The following is an 11,092-nucleotide window of genomic DNA, read 5'->3' on the forward strand; positions in this document are numbered from 1 at the left end:
GATAAACGTCCTGCAGACTGCTTGGAGAATAGATCCGTCTTTCGGCAAGACCTGAAGATGATGTATGTTTGGAGCATGGCAGGTTTAAAAGACAAAGTAGCCCAGGAGGGAGGGGTGGCTTTCCAGAAAAGATTCCAATCATCATTAAATCAAACTTTAGAATAACATAGTATTTACAGAAGTACAGTGTGAATCAACTGAATTACAAGAGACAAAAAGGAAAACATTAACAGTACTGCACAAATGACCATGCTGTGCAAGTATGTGCAATATGCAGCACCTTTCAAGTAGGAACTGCTAAATCCTCTTTGACTAATATATAAGAGGGTTGATTATGATGTTGATTTTCAAAAGAAATGTTGGAGGCTTATTGAAAAGTGGTATTAGCATCTCTTGTGCCCTCAATATGTTTCGTTTGAGAAATGGAGAGCTTTAAAGATAATAAAGCAGGTGATAGATTGTGATGAAATCTAAGCTGAAATGGTTTTAATGCTCTTCTCATTTATTATGTATGCAGACAAACAATATCTGTAGTATTCAGGCATGCAGATGAGACGTTTCCTTTAGCACCATCCATACATCTACACAGACCATCAAACATCACGGCAACGCACAGCCACAAACTAAGATTTTTGGTTTATGAGAGGAGGTCAGGGTACCCAGAGTGCAGACAGTGCCATGAGAAAGACACTAATCAGGGATGCTTCAACACAGCAAACCACCACACCGCCATTTATAACCAGAAACCAGCAGGTTGGCTTCCAGTCACTCAAAGGTGGTCAAATAAATTAGATTAATAGGACATACAGAATGTAAATATAACCTAATAAACCATAAGGGGTCAAATATAAGTCAAAAACCATCCTGCAAGAGCCTCCTATGGCCCGCCAAACCACTGGTAAAAAATTGAAAAAATAACAATAATAATAATAATAATATTGGCTTTATGCTGAGAATGTAGTGATTTTCTGTTGTAACTGATTTGGTTTGTGAAATATAGACAAAAACCCTTGAAGTTTAAATTTAAAGGTTATTATAGCACTGTTTCACCAGTTTGACCCACTCAAGTTGAAACTGGGTTGTTAGTGGAAAATGAACTACAATGTGCTTGACAGCACTGTATTAAATTACAGGAACAAATATGAAAATATTCTAAATAGTTTGTATTTTGTTTTAATATGATGGAATATCTCAAATGAAAGGAAAATGTGTTTGTTCGAACACGCAGCTTTCACCACCGTATGAACCAAGTTTAACCTGAAGTGACTCTGTGTTCATTTCTCTCCCCGCCGCAGGAAAAGTGTGCATCAAACAAGTGGATGACACGTGTGCTTATGGGGATTTTACTAATCCACACACAATATGACACACGGCGCAATCCGCATGTAGCGCGGCGAACAAAACAGGAAAGGCGCCGGGTCTCACGCTTGCTCCCGCGATGCAAACTGAGTCATTATCATTTTTTTTAAGGTTAAATGCTTAAAGCTTGTGTGTCATTCGGCAGAGGCCACACGTTTCAACTTTTAACTGCTGGTTCAGAAGGCGGGGGCGCTGAATAATGGTGTACCTAAGGCCTTTGACAACTCATATGAGCTTGTGGATGGAAGGATTCGGAATGTTTTAATCCTTAATCACGGCTGAAGTTCGGCCGAGGACGTACATAATGACTTACAGGAAAAAGGTGGTTTATATCAAATGTCAGAGATTTATTTAGTTCCGCCGCTACATATGGCGCATTGTGCAGCTTGAAAAATAACATTTCAGAGAAGGTTGCCTACGGTGTGTATTGATGGGAGGAGAAAGGAGAACTTCAGTGACGCTGTGACCTCTGTAAATGTCACTGCAAAAGGAAATGTGCACAGTCATACGTGAGAGCGCTGGCATCGGCCCACAGAACCGCACCACCTTGTAGTCTCCAGCCACTTTGGGAAATTGCCCCGATGTCGAGAGTCTGAGATTAATTTGTTGCTGCAGCTATGCTATATGTGTACTAATTAATACGTAACAAAAGGCAGTTGTTAAAAACTAATTGCATTCAACCTCTGTTTTCTTTTATTTGTTTCCCTGTGAGCCAGAAAGCTGACCTCAAATTGCTCATGTGTTTCTACCTTTAGACGATGTTTTTCATGGAAACAAAAGCCCGATGTAGGTTATTATAGAGGGCAGGTTCAGAAAAACAATGTGTGGTTAAAATAGAAAAAAAGATTCAACAGCTACATTTCAAGAAATGGAATAAAACTGATGATAGTAAAACAGAATATCATGAAATGAAACCAAAATGAGAGAATACGAGCTCTGAATCAGCTTAAATGTCGACATCCAACGTCAAAGGCAAAAATCTGCAGAGAGAAACCTTAGATGCTCAACTTAAAGCTACAAATGCAGTTCGGTACAGTTGGCTCCAAATTACAGAGGGAACACGAGAAAAAGCTGTGTGAGCGAACTGGGCCACTGGGCGTTTCAACTGATTTGAATACCATGTGAAGCAAACTGTGCTGAGAATTACTCTTAAAATGACAAAACTCCTTCCAATCTTACAAAACCGTGTGTGATATCAGATGGCCTGAATGCCGACTGATCTATTTCTTCTGCCGGAGTCTTCATGTCTGAGTACATCTACTCAGCATAAGCTTTTGTTTCAGTCTTGTTCCCTACTTGGATTTAGATAAACCGGCGCTCCTGTGAGCTTCTCTTCTGCCTCCTGCGCGCCCGCCTGCTTCTTTACCCCTTATATAATCCTGGAGTCCTCCTACAAGGGGGGTGCATTTGGAGTCTATTAGGATCCGATCTTAGGGGAGGAATTCGTTTTTGTAAACAGTATGTCTGGTGATGCCACTAAACCTCTGAAAGATGAACTTAGGATTGTTGTTTTTGGAGAGGAGCGATCAGTTCGGGAGGAGAGACTCTGAGGTTCCAGGTCTCAAAGTGAAATTGGACGACAGATACAAACCCCAACGATAGAGACTTGAAATAAAATGAGCTTCTAAGTCACCTGTCTACAAGACGGCGGGGCAGATATGAAGTAGAGGAGCAGTAGCATCAGTTTGCATCGGTAGCGCCCATCCATCTGCGAATAGAGCAAAAGAGCAGCCTCACAAGGCTCCACTGGTAGCCATTTTAGTCACCGAGAATCCATTTATCCCCTGAATTAGCACCAGTCGCACTCTGTTACTTTTCAGATCTTTCAAACTCCAACTGCAATAGCCCATTCACTCGCGACACACACTTTCTTTATCTAGATTAAGTGTCAGCATTACATTTTATGCGCACGGTTAGAATAAGAATTCTTATTTATTTTATTGGAAAAGACTCAGAATGCTAAGATTTTTAGTTAACCAACATATCTGCAACTTTTTTATGACAAGATCACATACCGAACTCTTAATATGTGCAATTTAACACAAGCGGACACACATTAACTTCCAACTGCAAGGTCACTGGAAGACAGGACAGGAAACTCGCCGCCGCGGCCGTCTACTTGCCCCGGATGAGCCTGAAGAAATCATGAGGGAGTTGTTGGTCTAATTAAATCCAACACATACAGGCTGGGTGTGCTGCAGGACGGCTAAAAGATAGAGGAGGGAAAACATTGAAATAAGAGAGAAGGCAATGTTTGTCCTCTGTTTCTCGTCTCTTGACACATAACCTGAAGATAAATCGGCAGATATGTAATTTTAGATCCATCCATCCATCTTCTGCACCATTTAATGCAACTTACAGTCACATCGTGCTGAACCAAGGTGACTACGCACACCTGACGCCAAGTTTAGAGCCACCGTTTGACCTCAAATGGGGGGGGAAATTGAGTATGCAGAGAAATTCCTGGTGCAGAAAAGTTCAAGTTGTTAACGCGCTGCGAGGAAAACTGTGATTCCACCAAACACAGATAAAGGGAAGTTCAAGTTGGAAAAGAATGTTGCAGATTATATCTTCATTCAGAAAATATCTTGTGGACAACAGAACACATTGCTACAGCATTAACTACAGCTATGGACAGACACATTCAATGATGTTAAGGTTGTTAATATTGCACAGAGACTGACAGTGAGTGTTGGTAGCAGAGCCGTGCACATCAACAGTCTTCAGGTGTTTAATCCCACTGAGCCCAGAACCAAAAGGAATCACGCCTAAATTTGGATTTTCCAAGTTATTCCATCAGGTGCAATATGTAGCGCTAACAAATGTCATCACTTTCGTCAGATTATCAATATTTCAGTGTATTTTCTGTCATAATTTTGACAATGCAACATAACACTGAATGATATGAATCTGGCAAAGGATCTGCTCCCAAACAAATAGAATTCTCATGATCTAGACCATGGCTGTCCATGGTAAAATAGTGCCATAATAACCTTCAAATTTTAACTTTAATGTTTTTCTTTCTTGCGATAAAAGTCTATTTTTACAATATTAATACCAAAAATTACAACAGTTTCAAAATAAGGCCTATTTTAAAGACACTTTCTGGTGTCAAATTCAGTGAAATATCCAAAAATCTTCTCCTAAAGCTGTTTCATTTTGCAGCCTTCTGCATGCATGTTTTTACAAACTCACCCTGATGCTTTCTTTGTCATTTATTGCAATTTTGAGAGTTCCTGGCCCTGGAGTCCAAGTCCCTGGGCTGGATTGGAGTCTCTTGCACGTTATGTTTGACACAAAAACAGTGTTGACTGATGGATGCAGAACGGCACGGCTTTGGTTACAGCGTGTTGACACTACAAACCATTTCAACAAAATTTTCCACATTTTGTGATTGTCCAAATCATGTAATATACACTAAGATGTGGAACAGCCACAAACATTTTCAACGAAAGGATTCAGCGCTTGCCAAAAGAGCGCAAGCGTGTTGCCTAGTAACCAAGTCTCGAATGTTTACCTTCAGCATGTGAGTTTTCCTGCTGGATACAACACCACGAATCAACATGCAACGTTGAAACAATAGCCTCTGGGAAGCCAAGTAGGGCAAAAGAGTTAAGACACACACTGGAAAATGCAAACTATCAGAATAAACAGTCCACCAAGGCACCTTATAAATGCTTCTGTTTGTATTTGACTTTCTGAAAGAAAAAAAATCTGCTGAAAACTGTTTGAAATTTTCCAAATACAAATTTAGCCAAATCAATATGACAACCAAACCGGGCAGAGTATTCTTAATGATGCACTGGACATATCTGCTGAAGTTCCTTGTTTTTAGTGTTGAATACGTGCAGTCACAAATATATGCAGGACTATGTGCTAAATATGGCTGTTTAATGAATACAGCTGTCTTTGGATGACTTGAATGCTGAGATGCCATCCTTGACTTTCAATATCATTTTAATTTGTACTGCAAATTACAAAAGCAATATTGTGGAGTCATAGCGAGCAACCTCAGTCTCTAAAACACAAAACCTTGATTTTAATGAGCAACAGCTAACTATAGATTAATTAATGCGTGTCTTTTTGATTCAGATCAGTGCAGCTCCAAAAAGCAAAGCCAATAAAAACCAGATGAAACCTTCACACCAGCGAATAAAAACAAGCTCTTACGAACTGGGACACTTTGATTAAAAAGGCTTCAACCAGTCACCAGGCAACCCACCCAAAGCAGAATGACTTACAGGTCACGAATGGAGACAGACAAAAGCGATTAGTCACTAATTCTCGCTGCGTCACAAACACGTGCATGTGCTGAAAAATACAAGGACTGTCAGGGCCTCAGATGAAGAGCAAGTGGTTCTCTGAAGCTTTTCAGCTTGAAGATATTGAGTCATTAGATGCTAAGCTAGTGCGCGTCAATGTCAAGAGGCTTTCTTCAAGTTCTGGCAAACAACTTTTCATCCAAACCAACGAGCACTTGTGATTTCAGGAGTGTTTCATGAGTGTGTGCCACCAACCAACTTATTTCATCAGTGGAAAATTGTCAATTTTGGATTAAAGCTCTTGAGTTTAACTTGAATCGTTTAATGCCAATTACTAGCTGTGCACATTCATTTCCTGTCTTGCATTATTGGCCAAAATGATTAATCCAGGTGTGTCTTGTTGCAGCAGTCTAAACAAGACACACCTGGATTAATCAGTTTGGCCAATAATGCAAGACAGGAAATGAATGTGCACAGCTATTTTCAGGAAGTAGTGAAGCTGTGAAAATACCCCATTACCTGCATGCATGGCATATAATGAATAAATGCAAAATGCATCTGTGGTTAGGGTATTTTGACAAAAATGATTAAGAACATAGAAGAAAACAGAAGCAAAAAGGTTAATTCTTTAAAAATACCATTAATAAAACATGTGTTATGCCCAAATTTGTTTGATTAATAAGACCCAAAGCTGAACTGTATTTTAGAAGCATTTAGAGCCTGTATGATCACTCACGTCCACAGAAAGCGAGACAATCACTACATTTTATTGGGAGTAAAGATTACATTTACTTGACATGACTACTCCCATAAAAAAAGCCTCCAAAAATCGAAATAAACCATAATTGTGTCTCCAAACATCATCTGTCATTTATTACCAACAGCAAAAGTATTTTTGGTGCTCAGTTGGAGATCCTGAATTCTTTAGTGCTGTAATGACTCTGAAGCCACGGCGTTTGTCGCTATGCTACACAGAGGTGGTGATGACACAGCAAAAATGAACGCAGAGCGCCACTCTCCTTTACGTGATGTACAAAGGAGCCGAGCAAGGCATGGAGCCGCTCGCTTGGTGCTTGTCTTGATCAGAAACATCGCGCATTGTTATAAAGAACAAGAAATTATAAAATTCGATTTTTTTTTTATGAAGCAAACAAAGGAATGTCCGACACTCAGCCGGTTTTCTCTGGGCTTGACAAATAATTGTTACATTTTCCCTAACTCTGCCTTGAGTGAATGGTGGGGAGCATTGCAGCCTGCCTCTGCTCCCCTCATAATTTTAATTTTTTCAGAGACGCCCTTGAATACTCCCATGTGCATGGACATTTTCTAATCTCCTCAACTCCACAGAGACAAAAGCAGGAGGAAGAAAAGACGCTGGAGGAGGACTGGATCTGTCTGGCTGTCTTGGTGCAGTGGAGCTGATGTTTGAGGTCATGCAGCCATCGCAGCCCCAACAGAGTCAGTTTCCCTTCACAGCCTGTCTGAACGAGATGCTGAATGCCTTCAACAACTTGGTGGCAAAGAAAATGGTTGACCGGGTGTTGGACTGCCAAACCTCTCTGTCAATCCTCTGAATGGATTATCTACTTATTTTATTTATTTATCCTCACGGTTGCGCACAACGATTAACTGGCTGCAGCCGAAAGTCACCAACTACTTAGTCAATCATATCCTGGGTTAGTGACCTTGTCAGCCAGTCACCGCTGCGATCAATCCGTTGATCAGACAAGCAGGAAAACATTCAACTAACAAGCTCAGTGAAACTACCAATTCATCGACCGGCGGCCGTAATCAGCCGCAGACCGGCCGAGCAGACGAGGAAATCTGACAGGCAGCAGCAGATCGAGGAGGAGAGGTGATAATGTTCCCTATTAATTCAGTCACCGTGCCAGAGAGTCAGTTTGCTAATGCGGTGAAGACAGCAAACACACATGATGAGCGACGGCAGCGAGACCTGCTGCTGTGCCAGAAGCAGTCAGTAAGTGTGACAGAGAGGAGAGACCGCAGACTTCACGCTGCCAACAGATGGCCTGAGAGGAGAGGTGTGCAGCACAACGGCTTCATCTTCCGACATGTCAGGACCACAGGACTCCACTACTCCGCAAAGTTCGCCCACGAGCACGGACCCATGCAGCTGCTTAAGGACATCTATGAGAGCGTCGTTCACCCCGGATCGTACAGAAAACCCAGCATGACTCCTGGTTTCTCCGCTCCGACGGATCGCCCCCTCCAACGCAAGCCTCCAGCATTAACCGTGATCGGCACACATGGAACGGTGTGTGCGGCTCGCCGCTCCACACACTCAGGTGAATTATGACAGGCGACCGACCGGACCGCCAGACGAGCGCTTCCTTCATTTCCATTCCAGACAAGCATCACATACTTACGTGGCAGAAAGGTTACGACCACCACCATCACCGTGACGCGACAATCCTCCCACCTCAAGCTGCTGCTGCACCGGCACATGCAGCAGAGGACTAGCCACCACGGCGGTGCGCGGTATATGTGTGTGTGTGTGTATGTGTGTGTGTATGTGTATGTGTGTGTGAGTGAGTGTAGGTGTGCGTGTGTGTGGAGACTGGCTGGGCTGCACTCTCACTGCTACTGCCTCAGCTGGGGCTGTCTCAATGCACAGCCTGTACCATGTCGGCAGGCAGCAGGGGTGGGCATGTGTATCTGTGTGTGTGTGTGTGTGTGTGTGTGGTGTGTGTGTGTGTGTGGTGTGTGTGTGTGTGTGTGTGTGTGTGTGTGTGTGTGTGTCAGAGCGGTGCTGCATAGCAGGAAGGCTGATCTTTACTGGACATTTTTTCCTGATAGAAGCTTCATGATGAGAGAACGAACTGACAGGTGACTGAGGAGGAGTGAGGGAAGAGACATCAGCAGTATTGAAAACACCATCGCAGAAAGAGAGAAGAAACACAGTGAATCCGTTTCTCTCCATCTACCTCACCCCTTGTTGCTTCCTTTAACTCGCTGTCGTTGACATTTTGCCCCCGACAGCAGAGCAGGAGGGTCCACCGTGGACATACCGTCAAACTAATTTCAGAAACGAGTGGAGAAGACAGAAAGACGAAGGGGCGACGAGGGAGGGAGGGAATGGATAAGTGATGGAGAAGAGCGAGGAAAAGGAGCACTGGAGCAAGAGAGGGGAAAGGAGCGAGGGCAGACGGCTTCAAAGAGAAGGCAAGTGAGCACAGAGGCGAGGCAGTGAGGGCAGGAATAAAAAGGTGTCGAGGTAAAGAAACGAGAGCGTGAGTGCAGGAAGGGGCGGGGAGGGGGAATGAGGAGGAAGTTTCAAGGACAGGAGTTGACGGGCTCATTTCTGTCTGCTGCAGACTGGGACTCCCGTTCACTCGCACGCAGCTCGCCACCGTGGACACAACGGCCGCAGGACACGGTGGGTCCGCCTGCCTGATCCTCCCCACACACACACACACACCCACAGCCACACACACACCTGTTCTGCCCCGGCAAGTCATCTGGCCATCCAGCAAGCCAGCCACGACAGGAGAGGATAACAGCTTTGTGTCATGTTGCCGTCACGTCACTATCTCACATCTCATCCTGTCACAGCTTGCAGCGAGAGAGGAGGAGGAAGAAGAGGAGGAGGAGGAGGAGAGAGGAGCGCGAGCGTGTCAACCTGCTGCCCTCTCACTCTCCTGTTTGTCTCCCTCAGTTTGTTTCTCCTCTTCATTTCTTGCTGTTTCTGTTGCACACTCCCTCCCTCCCTCCTTCTCTCTCTCTCTCCCGTTTTGTCACAGGTGTATTTTGTACAGATCAGACGTTGGACAGCAGCATCACTGCAGCTAATTCCCACTTGGGTGAATGCACGTTAAACAGAGCTGAGCTCGGCACATCCGTGCCCGGGCTGGGACAGCAGCGACAATACACTTCATGTACCGGCAGAATTACTGTATTGTAGAGGTGTCTGCTGTTTGACTGGGTGGTTGCACAATTGTTCCACTCAAGAAAGAGTGCATTCTCGCTTATTTGACAAGTTCTGAGGCAGCTTTCAGCACAACAGGAGGAAGGCAGGTGGGGGGGGGGGGGGGCACACTGTCATAGTTAATGTCAACCTATCGGGTACGCTTTCTTATGCGGCCTGAAGAACTGCAAATATCACGCTGTGGATGATATCGATCCATACAGAGCGTCCTGCACTGATCCCATCACCGAAAGACCGCCTTTAGGCAAACTCACATTTCAACTGACTAATAACAACTGTCAACTTTCCTGGTGCTGATGGAGCATTTTTAGACAAAAACAAACAAGTTAAACATGTATACATTCTGCATATGTTGTGTTGAGGTGAGCACATTCATGATTTAATAGGATTAGACAAAAACCCAAATCAATCAAGCTGGATAAAAAGGAGATTATTCATCAAAGCAACAGCTTGACGCATAACAGCATGACCAGGAGAGCACAGCTGCTACAGCAGGTTCAGCAAGGCACGTGGGAATGCAATGGAATAGAATAGAATAGAATACAACAGAATAGAATAGAATCATTTTCAGAGGAGAACTGGGACTCGAGCAGCTCATTAACAGCGGGTTCTTCGCTCAGCTCAGTCAGGGTTCATCAGGTGAAGCCAGCAGGTTCAGGCGAAAGTCAGAATCAGGTGTGCAAAAACAAAAACAACACAAATAAAGGCAAGAATAGAAAAGGTGCAACGCTCAACTTCAAAAACCATTACACACATGATATTCTGCTAGTGAGTTGACAATAAATCAACAGCTGCATTTGAACAGATTGTATGCAGGTGTGTGTGTGTGTGTGTGTGTGTGTGTGTGTGTGTGTGTGTGTGTTCTTGTATTTCTATCTTTGTCGGGGCCAAATGTCCCCACAAGGATAGCAAAACGTGGAACGACGTGCCTTTTGGGGACCTTTTTCTGGTCCTAAGTAGGAGAAACAGTGTTTTCTTGACCATGTTGTTGTTACTGAAAAAAGTAAAAGTGCAAAAACATTTCTTTAGGGTTAGGCTTTGTTGTGGTGTGGGTTAGGGTTAGGGTAAGGGTCAGGGTTAGGGGCTAGACATGAATGGGAGTCAATGGACGGTCCCCACAAGGATAGAAATACAAGACTGTGTGTGTGTGTGTGTGTGTGTGTGTGTGTGTGTGTGTGTGTGTGTGTGTGTGTGTGTGCCTGGTGGGAGTGGATGTGTCTGCGATGACAGGGGAGGTAAATAAAAATCCACCAGTGACAATCAAACGAAGTGGAATAGAATAGAATAGAATAGGATAGAATAGAATAGAATAGAATAGAACAGAATGCCACAATCACTGTGGTAACTGATAACTTGAATTGAATCTGATCATATTAGTTCCTACACAGTGATTCAGTATAGTCAGGAAGCCTGTGGTAAGGTGAGAGAGAGAGAGAGAGAGAGAGAGAGAGAGAGAGAGAGAGAGAGAGAGAGAGAGAGAGAGGGAGAGAGAGAGAGAGGGAGAGGGAGAGGGAGAGGGAGAGCA

General features: G+C 43.8%; 1 protein-coding gene across 6 annotated transcripts in view; it reads right to left on the reverse strand.

Annotated features, from left to right (window-relative positions):
- LOC115388930 (plasma membrane calcium-transporting ATPase 2) overlaps positions 1 to 8,110 on the reverse strand; it is a 98,886-nt gene extending 90,776 nt beyond the window's left edge. For all 6 annotated transcript variants that reach the window (XM_030092251.1, XM_030092249.1, XM_030092247.1 and 3 more), the window contains exon 1: positions 8,009 to 8,110. The gene's annotated coding sequence lies outside the window, so the exon portion shown is untranslated. The remainder of the gene's footprint in view (positions 1 to 8,008) is intronic.
- Between the last annotated feature and the right edge of the window lie 2,982 nt (positions 8,111 to 11,092).

Source organism: Salarias fasciatus, chromosome 5, assembly GCF_902148845.1.
Source record: "Salarias fasciatus chromosome 5, fSalaFa1.1, whole genome shotgun sequence".
In the NCBI taxonomy this organism is placed as follows: Eukaryota; Metazoa; Chordata; class Actinopteri; order Blenniiformes; family Blenniidae; genus Salarias; species Salarias fasciatus.